Source organism: Ochotona princeps, chromosome 8 (assembly GCF_030435755.1).
Source record: "Ochotona princeps isolate mOchPri1 chromosome 8, mOchPri1.hap1, whole genome shotgun sequence".
NCBI lineage: Eukaryota > Metazoa > Chordata > Mammalia > Lagomorpha > Ochotonidae > Ochotona > Ochotona princeps.
The window spans coordinates 61,657,020-61,674,302 of NC_080839.1; the positions used below are offsets into that span (position 1 = coordinate 61,657,020).

Below are 17,283 nucleotides of genomic sequence, written 5' to 3' on the forward strand. Positions count from 1 at the left end.
AAGGTGAGTCCCAGCTCCCTCCCATCAACTGTGCCTCAGCTCAGCGCCTGGCCTGGGCTCCTTCTAGAAGAGTTCTCTCTGCAGCCTTGAGGCTGCAGCTTGTCCATACACAGAGGCCACAGATGCACCAACCAGGGGGTTTGGAGACTTCTTAGAGAAGTGCTCTTTGGCTTCATTTCCTAAGAGTCTGTTTGTACCCCTCCCCACCTCTATCTCCAGAAACATGTTCACTAGTTTACTCTCCAGCCTGTTTCTGTGTGTAAGTGGGCAGGTATAGTGATTGCCTGTCTGCACGTCCCATTCAACAGGATAGGTGTATTGTTTGTCAGCCTGGTGCAGAAGGCAGGTAAGGAAGGAGACTTGTACTTTTCAGGCCCTGATAGGTGTTTCTCCTCTCTTCCTTTGAATTCAGTGGAATCTTGTAGTGGTCCCTAAAAAGAGCCTCATGCTTTCTGCTTGGCCCAGCATGAAGATAGAAATGCAGACCCCTAGGGAAAACCACAGAGGGGAGAAGCAGTCTAAGAAGGCCTGTCCAAGTCTGTTCTCATTTCCAAAAGTCACCCAAGGGTGGAGAGGCTGTCTGTGCAACATAACTGCTCGGTCAAGAACATAGCTCAGAGCTCTAGGTCCTGCAATTATAAACAGAACCTTTTGAATTCTCCTTTTTCTGGCTTCTCTCAGTCAGTTAAGTGGTTTTTGACCTTTTCTTTTTTGTGTCCAGACCAAGGTTCCCTCACCCTGGGAAGAGGAGAGTGACGTTGCACATGTTCCCTTCTGCAACCAATTAGATCATTTTGTTTGTGGAGCTAGCAGAAACGATTCTTAGATGACAACTAAGAGAGAGACACACATAGGCGAAAGAAGGCAGAAATAGAAGCAGTGAAGGAAAAGAGAAACAGAGGATTGGAAACTTGATTAGTGCAGTCCAATGTTTCTGCCCATTAAATCAACTAGCCATTAATTTCTGGAATATGAGACAACAGAAATCTCCAAGCAAGAGTCAGGCTCCCAGCTCTTTGTTGCCACTCTGCTGGGATACAAGAAGGCTTCCATCTCTCTGTTATCTGCCAGGTGGCAGAGCTAAGATTCAGAAAGGGCAAATCCCTGACTGATCCCACAACTAAAACAATGTGAGGCAGGACACCACCTCAGTCCTGGAAGTACCTGTCAGCTCTCTGTACTCTTTCTTTGTCGGCCTTCTGTTTTAGCAACTTATGACAGAGGTCATGGCCAGGGTCACATCTTCACAAAGTCTATCTCCATTTATTATGAGCTGCATGAAAGATGAAACAAAAAAAAATGAGGAGTTAGATGAAACGGTGTGTTGGACTCTTTTTAGAAGCTTGGATGAGGTAGAGCTAGATTGGCATTTCTGTCTTCTTGGCTAAAGTCAACTGCATCTCAGAACTATCAAAACAACTTAAGTAACACCCTTGGAAAACTTCCCCACATCAAGGTCTCTAAAGTGTCATTAAATGACTGCCCTCCCATATCCAGGTGTTAATATAGTTTGACAACAAGGAGTGGACCCCTCTCCTTACTTCTCTGTGGACACGGAAGAAAAAAAAAGTTGAAACATCTATCCTACCCATCTTCCTCTGTACCTCAACCTTCCCCACCCTAATCAGAGACCCACATGATGGTGCATTCCTTTCAACTATATAAATGATATTAATAAAATTTAAACATAAGTTAGCCTGGTACAGTGGCCTAGCAGCTAAAATCCTCACCTTGAACATGCCAGGATCCCATATGGGCACTGGTTCTAGTCCCAGCAGCCCTACTTTCCATCCTGCTTGTGACCTGGGAAAGCAGTCAAGGATGGCCCAAAGCTTTAGGACCCTGCACCTGTGTGGGAGACCTGGAGGAAGTTCCTGACTCCTGGCTTCGGATCAGCACAGCACCAGCCATTGCAGACAGAAGAGCTTCCTTTCTTTCTCTCCTCCTTTGTGTATATCTGACTTTGCAATAAAAATAAATAAATCTTTAAAAAAATAACAAAGGGAATATGTAACTAGATACTTGGTACATACTTGATAGTTTATGCTATATAGGGAATATCAATGAACTATCATTCTTTCTGCTAGAAAGACACTCCAAGTTTTTAGTACTTTTTGTGTTCTTAGATAAGAGGACAGCTCAACACATAATTATACATGTCCTGAGGTTGAAAGTAAATTCAGAATCCAGCACTGCAGTTTAGTGGGTAAGACCTGTAGCACCAGCATCCCATATGGGCACCAGTTCAAGTTCTGGATGCTCTGTTTCCAAGCTAGCTCTCTACATATGCACCTGGGAAAGCAGGGGAAGATGGTTCAGTTGCTTAAGATCCTATACCCGTATGGGAGACCTGGAAGAAGTTACTGGCTCCTGGCATCCTACTTGCCCACCTCTGGCTATGGTGGCTCTTTGGGGAGTGAATGGAATAATTTTTTTTTCACTCCCTTTCTTTCTATGTAATTCTGCCTCTCAAATAAATTAATTAATCTCTGGGAGAAAAAGTAAATACTAAAGGCTATCCCAGGATGAGCTGTGTTTCACGCCATTAATCTTGTTCCAATTTCTCGTAGTCTACAGAGACATACTTATGCAAGCCCTCAAGACCTAGAAACTCCTATTATGTAGTTCCATCCAACTCCATTCAACCACCAAAATTATCAGCCTGCCCACCAAAAGCTAGAGAATTCTCTTAGGAGGCCATTGTATGTATTAATCCATCCATTGTGTTTAATTGAAATTATTAACTACAGCACTTTAATTAAACAGAACTCCACAAATCACTTAGAATTTATCATAGTGCTAGGTTCTGGGGACACAAAAGTAAATAGTTCCAATCCTTGCTTTGGTGAGATCCATTGCTTTGTGTGTCCGTAATATATGCTAGGTGCTCTGAGGAGGCCTTTAACAAGCCTGTTACGCTGCGCATCTTCAAGGAATGTTCCATGTCATCCCAAAGTCCCACAGCCATTCCCACACTTCTTTATTTCTCTGCTTCCTTTCCTCTGTCCCATTATCAATTACTTTTCCCCCTTTCCAACCTTTTTTCTTCCTTCCCAGCTTTCCTCTAATTCACAAGTAATTGTATATGTATATATTCTACTACTTGGTAGGTAATATTCTAGAACAAGATAGATAAGCTCCTATTATCAAGAAACTTAGATTTTAAAAAAATCTTCAAGATAATTGTGACTTTAATAATAAAAGTCACAACAATAGTGAATAAAGTTTCCATATTCTTATCATACGGCTGCCCTTTCTGTTAAAATCTTACCTAACCACAGCATAATTACAGAAAAGAGGGAAATAACATTGAGACAATTCTCTTACCTGTCCTACCTATCTTGTTAGCATTTTACCAATCCCCCTACTTTTTTCCTGATCTAGAAATAAATTCAGGTTCTTATATCACATTTAATGGTCATATCTCCTTAGTGTTCTCCAAGCTGTCATAGTATATTTTTCACGACTTTTAGCTGGCCAAGTATTTCATAAAATATCACTAATTTGAGATTGTTTAACATAATCTCCTGATTAGACAAATTCTTCACTAAGAACACAGGTGTCAAATCAAAGGGCCACCTCACGTCAAGTGTCTTACTGCTGGTGATAGTAATAATCCTGTATGAGGTTGACATTTGGTGAGGTATGGGGGTGGGATGGGTTGCTGATTCTGTCATCTGTAATAAAATTATTCTTTCCCTGTTGTAATTAATGCTATCCATGAGGAGATACTCCGAGACTCCGTGAACACCCTATTTGTCATGCTTTCGCCCACTGATTTTATTAGGCATTGTTTTTTGAGCACTTCTTGACTCAAAAGGCTTGCTTCTTATTAGGAGGAGTTCGACAGTGAGGGAGTCGTGAAATTAATGAGATGGTTTTAGATGGCAGAAGTATTGCAAAAACAGTGCAGGAGGGCAATACCTTCAGTGATTCCCCAGGGAATGTCTCGCTAAGAAGCTGATGTGATGGCTGAGTCTGTGGTGATTAAAAAAAAAAAAAAAACCATGAAGAAAAACCAGCCTGAGTAAGATTGGAGGGAAAAACACTGCAAAGTACATGGCAAGAGCAGGAGTCTAGAAGCCACGACAAACAGGACAGGCTCGAGAAGAAGAAATCCGTCAGAAGAGCTGGAGTGAGGTGAGCAAGGAGCCAGGTAATAGCAGGTGCAGAAGCAGAGAGAACCATATAGTTTTCAAGTTTCCTAATTATACATCAACTTCTTTTGCAAAATATGCTCTTTGCAATGTCCAGTAGGGTAGTTGTTAGCGAATCTGTGACTAGTGGCTATGCTGTAGATCATCAAAGGTGTCGAACATTGCATCCCAGCAGGAAGTTCCTCAGTACACGCCGTTGCATGTCCGTCCCCTGAAGGCCTTTCATTTTGTCAGTTTCTATGGAAAACACGTGTCTGAGTGAGTGATAGCCTTTGTTTTCCAGCAGCGTCCAGGATGCTGGATAAATATGCAAACACAACACCATGAAGCATGTATTAAGAACTGTGGCATGACACAAAAACAATCGCTGTAGGAGTTGAATGAAATACTGACAATTGGGAGGTTTAAAAAGACACCATGCAGAAGCAGCACATCTGAGTCTAGATGCACTGGCAAGACTGTTTGGGACTGAAATGAGGAAGTTATACCAGATGGAAGTTTGTTGAAGTTTTAGACACAGCAAGTTCAAGAGAAGATGACATAGTCTAGAGAGACTGGCATACGTAGGTGTGTGAAGCAGAATGTGAGAGGCAAATGAACTGGGAAATGGGCGACAGAGTGAAGGGTCATGGCACCAAGCTAAAGAGTTTTCTTCATCTTATATCGAGCAGGCAAGCTAGTAACATTTTTACCAGAGGAGTGATGTTCACCAGAAGTGTACTTAAGAAAGATGGGTCAGTAGCTTTGTGGTATACGGTGGAAAGTGCTTACAGGAGACACACTTCAGGGAGAAGGTTGAAAAGTACTTATAATAACACAGAGATGAGGTCATTTCGGTCCTTGTGTGTATTTTTCTGAGACCTGAGAGCACTCCTTGGTGCATAAGACATGCTGCTTGAACTATGCCATTCGGAAGTAAATCCCGAGACCTAAAATTATATTCCTTGATCTTTATAACAAGCAAACATCAGACCACAGGATTCGATTAGGCTTTTTGATTAAAAGCGCTCTTTGTATTTAGTTACACAAGTAAATTATAGCCTTAAAAGTGCTTTAGTGCCCATTGCAATCATTTTGATCAACCGATTACAAACCAGTCTTTGGCCCCATTCCCTCAAACTTAATCGTGCACGGGTAAGATCTGTGATTCTGCATTGTAAGAATGCAGCAGGTTTGGGTTGGTGCTTGGTTTGCTCATCTCCATGAATTAGTAGACCTATAAGGATTGTAGCATACATTTCCATGTACATTTTTTATACACTTAAAGAATTATTCCTTCACTTTCTCTTTTTTAGAGCTTAATGTACCTACTCTTCACCCACTCATCTCTTGTAGTAGGGAAAACATGCATACCACACCAACAGTGCCCTACTTTTCATGCAAGAATACTTTGTTTTGCTTTGTACTACCTGCCCTGCATGATTGAAAATTGCCTATAAGGACAAAGACCTGGTAGGAGTCACTTCCACCATCTACATGGGTCTCTAACAGGTGCCCAGGATACACCCCAGTTAGGCTGGTGTGACGCTTCTTAGAACTGGGACTGCCAGTATTCCAATGGCCCTCTGAATAGGAGTTGTTATGCAAGCCATTTCAACTAATGAGATCACTGAATCCCATGAGTTCCAAGTGGTGTCCTCTTGGGTACATGGTAAATATCAGATGGCTTTGTGGATGTCAGTCTCTGAATTCAGCAGCCCAGAGGTGTTGTTCTTTATTCATGGCCTCAGAGAAGCTATGTGAAGGAACATGTGTGATGCTGATGTTATCTCCCTGGGGTCACAGAACCTCTGTTACTGAGACAAGAGCACAGGGTGTCAGCCTTTGCCCTTGGGGTTTGCTTGTTGTCATCCACTTCCAACCCTGGCACTCCTTCATCCTATTTCTCCCTTGCCAAATGCCCGGGTATGATTGGCACTAACAGGCAGCTGTTCCATTAGTTATTCCTCAAGACCAATGTTCTCAATTCATAGGTGCCTGGGGAGTCCAGGGAGCAATAATTACAGACTTTTCTTGCACTTCCATATAAGTAATGAGCTTTCACAATGTAGCACAGCCCCTATCCTCCAAGTATGTCTTGTTGTTGATGAAATGTTTGGAAAAGGAGCCTCAAGATTTCCTATAGAAGTGTGGGTTGTGGCATAGTGGGTGAAATCACTGCTTGGGACATCCATAATCCATATTGGAAGGTCTGGGCTCTGTCTCTGCTTCTTGTTCTGCTTCCTGCAATGTATCTGGGAGGCATCAGATGATGGGCCGAGTACCTGGATCATTACCACCATGTGTGAGAGACTTGAATGGGGTCCTGGCTTTAGCTTGGCCCAACCTCGTCTCTTAAGGGATTTGGGGAGAAGATCGCATTCTCTCTCTCTCTCTCTCTCTCTCTCTCTCCATATATATATATATATATATGTATATATACCATTCTTGTAACACTATGTCTTTCAAATAGATAAGTAAGACTTTCCAAACAAAACTTCCTTTGCCATTCTATGCCAATGCTGAACAGACTGAGGTTTTGAAACCCAGGCCTCCTCTTCTCAAACAGTCCTTACAGGGAATGGAGCAGTGAAGGAACTGATAGCCCTTCGTGGCACAAGTCCCTCCCCATGGCTTCCCACCTCCAGTGGTGGCAAGACAAAGCTGCGCTATGGGTGAAAATGCACCAAACAGTGTGTCCAACAGAACCTATTGCAGTGGAGACAGCACAGTTGCTAAGCAGACAGCGACATGCACATCTCCTAAAGTTAAATTTGCCAAGTAGCTTGAAGCAAAGGTAGGAAATAAATATACAACCCCCAAGGTCCAAGACGAATAACCTTGGGTGCCTTCCCTACTGCCATTTATCTACCCAACCACCCATTAGGCATTCCTTTACATCCCGAAGTGACATCACTTAGGCCTTCACTCAGTACAGGGAATTCAAATTAGTTGTTAGGTGTCTTGCTACCTACCACATGGTAAGAACATTCCATCTCTTGTTTCATGTGATACTAATTGCGCCTGGTTTCTATCACATAGTAGAAGCTTAATACTCAGCTGATGATAGAACACAGCATGACAGGACATGACCGTATAATACAACCCTCAGAGGATTGTCCTGCAACGAGAGGTTGTTTTTGCCCTCTACACACAGTGGGTAACAAAAGGATCAAGCAGTGGCTGTTAGGATTCAACAAGAAGTCATAGATGGGATTGTTTTCCCTTTTGTTTTAACAATCTAGACATTAAGAAGTTGAGGTCAGCTAACTGCCTTGGGAGAAACAATGAGAACCCCGCTGTGTAGAGGATTTAGGCCAGAAACTAGAGGAGAATATAAAAGATATTCCAAAGGGGGCCAAAGCAAGAGCATTTGGAGGGGTGATGATCTAGACACCTTTATAATTTCTTCCAACACTGAGACTCTCTGCTTGCAGGATTTGTTTTTATTCACCTGCACGGCTGCTTCATTGGTCTGAATATATATGGGGATATTTTTCATCTTCCAGAGTAATCCAAAGGCAGCCTCTCCACTTACCTAAGGAGCTTTTGGTGGGAACTATGGATTGACTTATAGTGGGGCTGACTCGTATGTTGTATGATTCACTGTGCTCTATAGATACCCCAAACACGTATATCATTGTGTCTGCTGTTCCAAGATGACACTGTTATTTCCCCCACCTGTGCAAACACAGCTGTAAAACATGATGCATGACCAGCCATCTCTTCCCCAGAGTGTAACAGAGAACACACACCCTTTGGCTTCACACACCCACCCCACAATACACAGAAACACACACATACCCTTATCTGAATTCCAACACTCATTTTCAAGTCTGCTAAGAAGAGAAAAAAAATCACAAATGAACTCACGTTACTGGCAAAACCATGCCAACTTCCTTCCTAAATTATTGCATGCATTAAGTCTGAGATCAGCAGAAGCTCCTGCACCCTCTCTGGCTCCCTGGAAAAATGAAAAAGGTTTCCAGCAGTTTCAGCAAACAAGCAGGCTCGGCGCCTTCTCTCTTTGTTAGAGATTTGATTCAAACCGTCTGCTAGCAGGGAAATGTAAGAGGGGGAAAAGGCAGCATGGGATAGCTTTGACATTTTTTAGCAAGCACCACAGGAAAGAATAATAAACCATGAATTGCTGCGTCTGACCTTAAATTTAGAAAGAAAACAATAATGCAAGAAACCAAAAGTGTTACTCTCTTTTGTCATTTAAAAAGATAGTTTCACCTCTTCATCACTTTTTGTTTCCCCTTTTACTTTACCATTTGTGAAAGTGAATCAAAAGCAGCATCGCTTTCTCCATACCCCTCCATTAAGCAATAAACTTTAGCTCAAAAACTCACACAAATCCAGGAAGCAATGAGATAGGGGAGAGCTGAGAGGAGAAAGACACTCCATCCCAAAGCAGAGGTGCAGGTGCATGTCTGGTTAGAAAGCAAAGCTAGACAGAGTACCTGTGTCACTGTCCCTGAGATATCAAGTAACCATCTGGGTTTAGAATGAAACCCCCCCATCCCTGCCTCAGTCACTCTCTGCACCCAAGGTACTGTTGAGTCATGTCACCTAACAGATACAGGCTGTGGAGGGCAAAACAGAGTCTGACTCCATTTTTTTGTGTTCATCAAGCCAGGACCAAATCTATATTTTATTCATTTAGGGCAATCATCTTAGACTGCATTCTGATAGACACGTAAGATCCACATACCCCCTCCCACCAGGCACAGCTTACTGTGTTATCTGGAATCACCTTCATTCTCCAGTCTTACAAAAGTCCAACATGTCGGAATCCCTGTTCTTTGTGGGCTGTCTGACTCTGTCCTACCCAGAGGCTGTGATGGTTTACTCACTCTGTGTCCTGTTCAGGTGCTGCTGTGCCTACCAGAGAGATTTCTACAAGGACTGCTCTAGGGGAGTACTAGTGATCAACACCAAATAGCCCGATTGAGTCAGAGAGCTGCCCTTAGAGAGCCAGGTTGCAGTGGTGCCCCGTGCCTCTCTTACTTTTTCAGCCCAGGAGGTAGCCAGAGGGGCTTCAGTGTGCCATAGCTGTGCTATGGGGAGCATCTTGGTGACAGAGGACTGAGGCACAGCAAAGGAGGCCCCCTCACCTCTGCAACTTGGCTCCTCCGGGTATATTACAGTATCGCTGCCTGGACCTCTCTCCTGTGCAGTTGCTCAGGATGGAGCTGAGCATGGTTTATCTCAAAACTCTCCAAGTGGCTTTAGGGTGGAGCCTCTTGCCCAGTCTCTAGAGGAATGCAAGTGCTTGTGCAGGACCTCCCAGATAAATTGGACACATAAATTGCTCTGCTTACAATTATTATTATTAATCCAAAAGCTGACTACACCATCTGGTAGTGTCTAGGCTATAATTCCCCCAGAGGAAATGACCATGTCTCAGGACTGTGGTGTTCCCCAACTAGTTCCACCCCAGGACAGACTCGACTCAGTAAGCATAGACTAACTTGTTATGATAACCCTCAGGAAGTGTATCAACTTAATGTTTTGCTTCCCAGGCCCATGCCCTAATGTCTGTGAATCGCAACTACCATCTCTTTGGATGGGGACATTTTTTTTTGTTCTTGCTCTACCACCTTGAACAAGTCCCTTCCCTTCTCCAGGCCTCTATTTAACAATCTGTAGAACAGGATGTTGGATTATGTGATAGATTATTAAAACCTACCTGCTTTACCTTTCTGTAACTTTGGAAGGTTGACTTAACTCAGCATCCCTTTTTGTCTACTAACCAGGAATAACAATATAATGCTCTTTGGCATTGAGGAATAGGAAATATCAGAGGCACTAGGAAAAGGGAGGGGTGAATCACAGGTATGGTTGGAAAAAAGGCTAAACATTGCATATTGAATACCTGGGAAGGCAGACTGGTGATGAGAACTAGGTAAAAGGAAGAGAATCCAGAAGAGCAATATGTTGGGTATTAGTTGTATAGGATCTTTTTTTTTTTTTTTTTTTTATTATTATTATTATTAATTTCATTGCATTATGTGACACACATTTTTTTTTTTTGCACTGGAATTCCCCCCGCCCCTCCCAGTTGTATAGGATCTTATTAAAGATTGATTTGTTTGCACTCAAAAATCCAGAATTAGAAAGAGCGATATCTTTCATCCCCTGGTTCATTCCCCATATGGCCACAACTAGCGCTGAGGTGGTCTGAACGTGGGAACCAGGAGCTTTTCCAGGTCTCCCATGTGGTTGCAGGGGTCCAAGACCTTGGCCTATCTCCTGCTTTTTTCCCAGGCCATAAACAGGGAGATGGATCAGAAGTGGAGCAGCTGGGGCACAAATTGGCACCCATATGGAATATCGGCGCCACAGGCAGAGGATCTGTTGGCTATGCCACTCTGTTGAATCCCCGGCTGTCTCTTAACAGCTATCTCTGGTAGTCACATTACCATGGAATTGCTTACAGATGGGCTTGTACCTTCTCTTCCAATGCACAAGTGACTGACAGCATCATTGATGGGTAATTGGTGAATAAAATTGTTTGCTTAACTGATGTCAGAAAGCCCAGTGAAGACTGATAAAGAAGACCAAGTACACAGCTGATAGGCTACATGCTGAACATCAGGTTCCCTGATATCCGTATTTTTGAACATCTGGAAGGGTGACTGAAATCTAAAGTAATCTTTCTGATTCTTGTGCTGATATAAACAGCCTTTGGCCATCAGATTTTTCTAAGCCAACACAGGGACACTATTTGCACATCATTTTGCATGAAATGTAGTCATTTACATATATTTGCATAGTGCTTTCCAAAAGCCTTAATTCCAAGTATGTCAAATAAAATAAAACAAATTAGCGTAATCTACTGCCATTGTATGGCAGCCCAGCTTGGAGATCTTGGTGGGAATGGGCCAATGGCTGAAAGAGCCAAGAGCCAGCTTTTCAGAAGCTTTGACCACCACTGGCTCAGTGTGTGCAGGGGTACCCAGACACACAACCTAATCTCAGAACTGGAAACTCCTTGAACAGAGTCCATTCTCAAGCATCTAGATCACACACTCCATTTTACACCCTTGTTTCTTTTAAGTCTAACAAAAACCTGTGTGCTTGGTAGAACTGCAGTTGGTTTTCGTAAAGGGATTGGAGAGAAGTGAAGTGACTTGCTCAGTTACACTCAAGTAAATAATCATACCTTGATGCAAACATAAGCCTGTTCCAAATCCAGGCCTCTTGGACCTCATATGCTTAATGCTCTGAGGATTGATCCAGAATTGCCTTGAGATGAAGTGAAATGTCCCCATTTAGCACGCATCCAACATCTCCTCTTTAAGTACCACACTGCCATTGGGAAACAGTAGGGGGGAATCTTCAGATGGTACGGGGAGAGTGTCACCCAGCCTGAGATGCATCTGGCCCTAAGTAATTGCCTGTTTATCGTTTGAGACAGTTATTTGGAAGTTATGGTAATGGGGTGAAAATATAAGCAGCTTAGAGTTTACTAGAACATTAATCCTCTGGAGACGATTTCTTTTTTTCCTCTGTGCATCTCTGTGAAACATTTCCATTGCATTATATGGAATTTATTTTTAGACTTTCTCCCTATGATGTACTATCTCTCATCCATCTTTGCCTAATTATTATTTTATGTATTTGCAAAGGGACACTTAAATGTTTCTAGTACAAGTTCCAGATAGCAGGGTCTCTGGCCTGAAGAAGCAATATCCCAGGCACGGGCTTTGGAGCTGGCTGCTGCTTCTTTGATAACTCGGCTGTGGTCTCTGGGATGCTCCATTTCTTCACTGTAAAGTCAGTCATGCATTTGCACTTCCTGGATACTCCAACAGATACCTCGAGGCTGACATGTTAATTTTTGTTAGTCTAGCCTGGGCAAGTTTGGGCAGACCTAAAGGGTCCACTGGAAGCCTTGGATGCAGAGTGCCCATTATCATGGTGCCTAGGGTCCATGATACTTTTATGGTACCAAGGGTGCTTTTTAAAAAGTATTTATTTCAGAGACAGGATAAATACACAGAGAAGCACACATACATTGAGAGAAAGAGCGAGAAAATAACAAGCTCCCTTCTGCTGTCTTGCTCGCCAAGTGCCCACGGCGGCAGGGGCTTGAGCTGGGAGCTAGGAACTCTATCCAGTTGTCTCAAGTGTATGGCAGTGACCCAACTCTCTGAGGTATCATTGCAGCCTCCCAGGATGCTGTGTTAACAGGAATTAAAGTCAGGAGTGAAGGTGAGGTTCAGATCCAGGTACTTCAGATAATGGGATGCAGATATCTCAACCAATAGGCCAAATTCCCATCCTAATTTTAAAATTTGTTATAAAAGTAAAAAAAAATGCATTTGCCTTTTATACCAATGCAATTATAAAATGGAATTTCTCATACATTTTAGATGAAGGCATACATGCCTGGAACTTCCAAAAGTTGTCATCATCCATGGATGCACATATCCAATCATTGGTCTATCTCTTGGCACCCACTTCTCGTCCACTCGGTCTTCATCTGCTCACTGCTAGAAGAGCATCTAACTCAGTCCACCATGAGCTGAGCTCCAACACCTCAAGATGTCCAAAGAGAAACCACCCTTCCAAGAAGGTCATTAATATCATGATGAACTCTATACCTTGTCCCATATTTTTATTTCCCTCATGGCCCTGCCCATGACCTTCCAACTACTTCAGGCCAAACAACAGAAGAGATGAGATAGGTGTTACATAACTAGCTCTCCCAACTAACTATTCAGCATTCTAGTGTCAAAAATATATTTAAGAGTTTCACTGGAAGTCCATCTGTTACTCAGAAGTAGAAATGCCTACTGCAATGTATCTCAACTTCATGGTATACTTGTCTCCATTATACAGATACTCTAGATAAATATCTGCATATTCCTGCTTACCTATATATCTATTGATCTTATATTTTGTAGGAAGGTTGCCTTGTATCAGAGAAAATATATTATTTGTCCTTTTAGGATTGGCTTATTTCACTGAGCATAATGGTCTCTAGTTGGGACGATTTGGTTGCAAATAGTAGCATTTCATTCTGTTTAATGACTGAGTATTATTCCATGAAGTAGATTTCCCACAGTTTCTTTATCCTTTTCTCTTTTGACAGGCATCTAGGTTGTCTCCATGTCTTTGCTATTGTAGGTTGTGATGCTGTAAATATAATTGCAGATCACTTTTTCTTATGTAGATTTCATTTCCTTTGGATATATTCCCAGAAATGGAATAGCTGGGTCATAGGACAGATCAATTTTCAGTTGTATTAGCACTCTCCATACTAACTTCCATAGTCTTGTACTAACTTACACTGCAACCAACAGTGAAGGAGGGTCCCTTTCTCCCCACATCCACACCAGCAGGTGTTGTTAGTAGAGTTCTGAATGTAGGCCAGTCTCACTGGGGTTAGGTGGAATGTCAGTGCAGTTTTCGTTTCTATTTTTCTAACAGCTAAGGAGCCTGCACATTTTTCATGTGTCTATGAGCCATTTGAATTTGGTCTTTTGAAAGATGCCTGTTCATTTCCTTCACCCATTTCTTCACAGGGTTGTTTGTTTTGCTGTTGTTGAGTTTCTGAAACTTTTTGTAAATCCTGGAGCCTGTTTTGCTGCTGGATTATGGTCTTTTTACTTTTTGTTTGTTGAACTTTTTATATAGTGGAGTCAATAAGCCACTGACTGTAATATACATCTTTTAATGTTATCTCAAAAAGTAATGAAGAAAGTGTAACCAAGAAAAACATAAAAACGAAACCAGATCCCTGGAGCTTACATGGCTTCTCCAAGCTCACACAGTCTGGAAGTCAGGACTAATACCCAGGTCTTCGGGGCCCTGGGCAATATTTAGTAGTGGACAAGATCATCAGTGGTGTGTGCACATGCATACTCGTCACCATTTCCACATGCTTGCGAATAAATGTGTGTATTCCTGCTCATTATTTTATTGATCTTTATGCTCACCAGGGGTGGAAAAAATGACTGGAACATCAGAGTTTTCATCAGTGATGAGGCTAAGGCACAGAAAGGTGAAAAGTAACTGGTCACTATGACAGAGCTGGTATAACGCCCAACACCAAATGCCTGACTTTGCACTTTCTACCACCATGCCTCAGATTGCCTCAGAGCCAAGTGACCATTGCTTTGCAATTATGACTATTAAGAAGGAAGCAGGCTTCCATCATATTTGTAGGAAAATTTCTGCCTCAACTGCATTCATGCTGAGAAGTCTCAATGTTTTTCTTTATCATCAGAGAAAAGAAAGTGACAATGTAAGTGATGGGCATTGTGTGTAATGAGCACCCCAAATCTCCTTGGACTGTGAGGTTTGGGAATTCAGAGCATCCTCCCAGTAGATACTCTTTTTACTGGTCAAGTGGCATCATCATAAGGATTACAGTAGAGTGGAAGAACACCTGCTAGAGCCGACCAGAGGACGATGTGATGTGGCTATGATTTGGGTTCATCATTAGTTGTCATAGGAGGCTCCAGTGTACCTAGGAGACTGCCCCCTGTGAAGATCTGAATGATGAAACCAGTAAATCCAGAGAAGGAGTTGGACATCTGTTTCTCAATTAGTGTTAATTTAGCTTGTTTGTAAATGATTTGTGGCTCTACAAGGCAGCATAATGAAAAGTTGTTTTCTTTCCCGTGACCATAACTTTCACTCTTTTCACAATGGGCCAGATGGATGCATTAGAAGGGTGTTGCTGGGCTGCAGAGGATTGATGGCTATGACTACTCCTGCCAGTGCTAGAAAAGGCATTGTTACTCCTTAATCTTGGTGCGATTGTGATACTCAAATCAAGATCCTGAGAAACATCCAACCCCTTCCAGAGCATGTCTCAATAGCACAGCATTGACCATCTTTGGTTATCATATTAAGGTTGATATTCTGGTGGAATACATTGCTACAGTCATGCTAGTTACTGAAACAATGGAAAATACATAGTTCTCCAAGCCCTAAAAATGTCCCCGATCACTTCCTGCCGCTACTTCAGATTTGGAGAGCCCATATAAGCAATACTGTGGCACCCAAGGACTCAACAACCTTCCAGTCAGGCCCCGCTGGTCACTGCATGCCTACCTAGTTCTGCATGTCCTCCAGCCAAATCAGACCCTGTGCTGCTGAGCGAGGGACAGCACCCCTTACAGTTAACCCGGGTCCCAGCAGGTCAATAAATGCCCATTCTGTTCTCCCCCCAGAGGGACCCTGAGAGATTGGTGGGTGGCTAAGCAACTTCATTATCACATTCCATCTTTGAACTTCTTAGCAGGATACAGGGAGACTCATGTTTTGCCAGAGGGCCTATATAGATGTGGATGTGAGAATGGCAAGTACCCAAAGATTAGGCCCTGAACAGGAGCTGGGTGTGCCAGCACAACCTCTTAACAGTCATCCAGAGAGCAATGCAGGAAGCTGACTTTCCTGACCCTGTCGACAAGGTCAAACTGGGTCAAATATAATGAGAAGTAGAAGTCCAACCTTAGCTATTAAATTCAGAGGATCTTGAGCTGCGAATCGCCAGCTAGCACCCAGCACCAAACAGAGAATTAAGGAAGAAATGAGAAAATGAGAAATGGACAGAATGCAGATTTGTTTTGTGTCTCAAGTCAGCATCTGTAGATACACAAGGGTCTGTGATTTCTCTGGTAATTTAAGTGATATGTCTCGTTTTGTTGACAATGTAAAGAAAGACATTTTCACCTTTACTTTCGAGTTTGTGTTTTCATCACTGTGATACCCAGGAGGGTCAAATAATAATTGTCACAACACATTACAAAGAAGTGAGGAAGATTTGATGCGGGTCGCTTGTCTTCGAAGACCAAATGCATGCCAGCCACCCTGATAGGAGAAGGGATAAGAATTTGTAGCAATTGGCATACCATGTAATTCATTTAGTGTGGGTATGTCCACCTGCAAAACTTGTATGAGTTTTACATGGTTGTTGTAACCAAATGCTACCAACTTCCACAGTCATAGTCCCAAAGGCCACAGATCCAAGATGCAGCCAATTCACACTCCCACTGAGACTCTGCATACAACCTTTTTTTTTAACCCCTTCCTATCTAGTGAGAAGTCTCCATGTTAGTTTTCTTTTAATTTGTCAGAGGAAAGAAAGTAACAGCGGAGTTCATGGGCAATGTATGTAATGGGTGCTGCCCCCCCCCCCCACAAAACTTCTAGTAATGTGAAGCTTTTGGATTCAGTGCTCTTTCCAGCTTATGTTGGTACCTGTCTGTTGGTGGTATCCCTGAGTTTGCAGTTCATCACCACCATCTCTGCCTCTCTCTGTGTCTCTCATCATTGTCTTACAAAGACACTGGTCATATCAGATTAGGAGACACCCTAAAGACATCATCCTAGCTATATTACATCTGAAAAGACCCAATAAAATGTCACATTTGCAGGTACCAGGAGTTAGGACTTCTATATATCTCTTGGGAGAACACAATTTAACTCATTACATGTCCTGAGTACAGATGATCTGTGCAGTAATTATCCTGCAAGCAGTGATATGATTTCATTGTATTGAATTAATTTATGGGTTTGAACTGTATCATTTGTACCTTTATAGTGACTGTTTTAAGTAATTACTGGATTCTTATCATTTGGTTTTAATCATAATGGGAGAGTTACAGGCGTGAGGAGTTTATACGCACTTTTAGGCTGCATATTTTAAAATAATATGCTGTGTAGTTTACTGGCTTTTGAAAGATAGTCCAGGTTTTTCCTGTGTCATGATGACTACTACCAATCTCATTCCCTTCTCATCTACAGTCGCCAATTTGTAAAGTATTCCTTAACACATGGCCAAGGGATTGTCTTCTTTTACCAGTCATTGGGGAAAAACTGAATAGGTAAAATGACTTGCTTCTAACTTCGATTCTAATAAATTCCAATAGATGCTTAATTTACATGACTCATTTAACCATGCTGATCTTCTATTTCCTAATCTGAATAATTGGTGTAAGTGGGGCCTGCAGTGTAGCTTAACAGATGATAACACTGCCGTCTTAGATACTGACATCTCTTATATAGGCACGGGTTTATGTCCCTGCAGCTCTACTTCTAGTGCAGCTCCCTGATAATGGCCTGGGCGAGCAAGTGGAGGATGATTAAGTGTTTGAGCACCTACTTCCTGTGAGGGGGACCT

At 42.4% G+C, this 17,283-nt stretch overlaps 1 protein-coding gene across 1 annotated transcript in view; it reads left to right on the top strand.

The window, feature by feature from the left end:
• The window catches only part of ALK (ALK receptor tyrosine kinase), an 878,396-nt gene that overhangs the window by 651,016 nt on the left and 210,097 nt on the right, over positions 1 to 17,283 (top strand). The gene's annotated exons all lie outside the window — the stretch shown is intronic.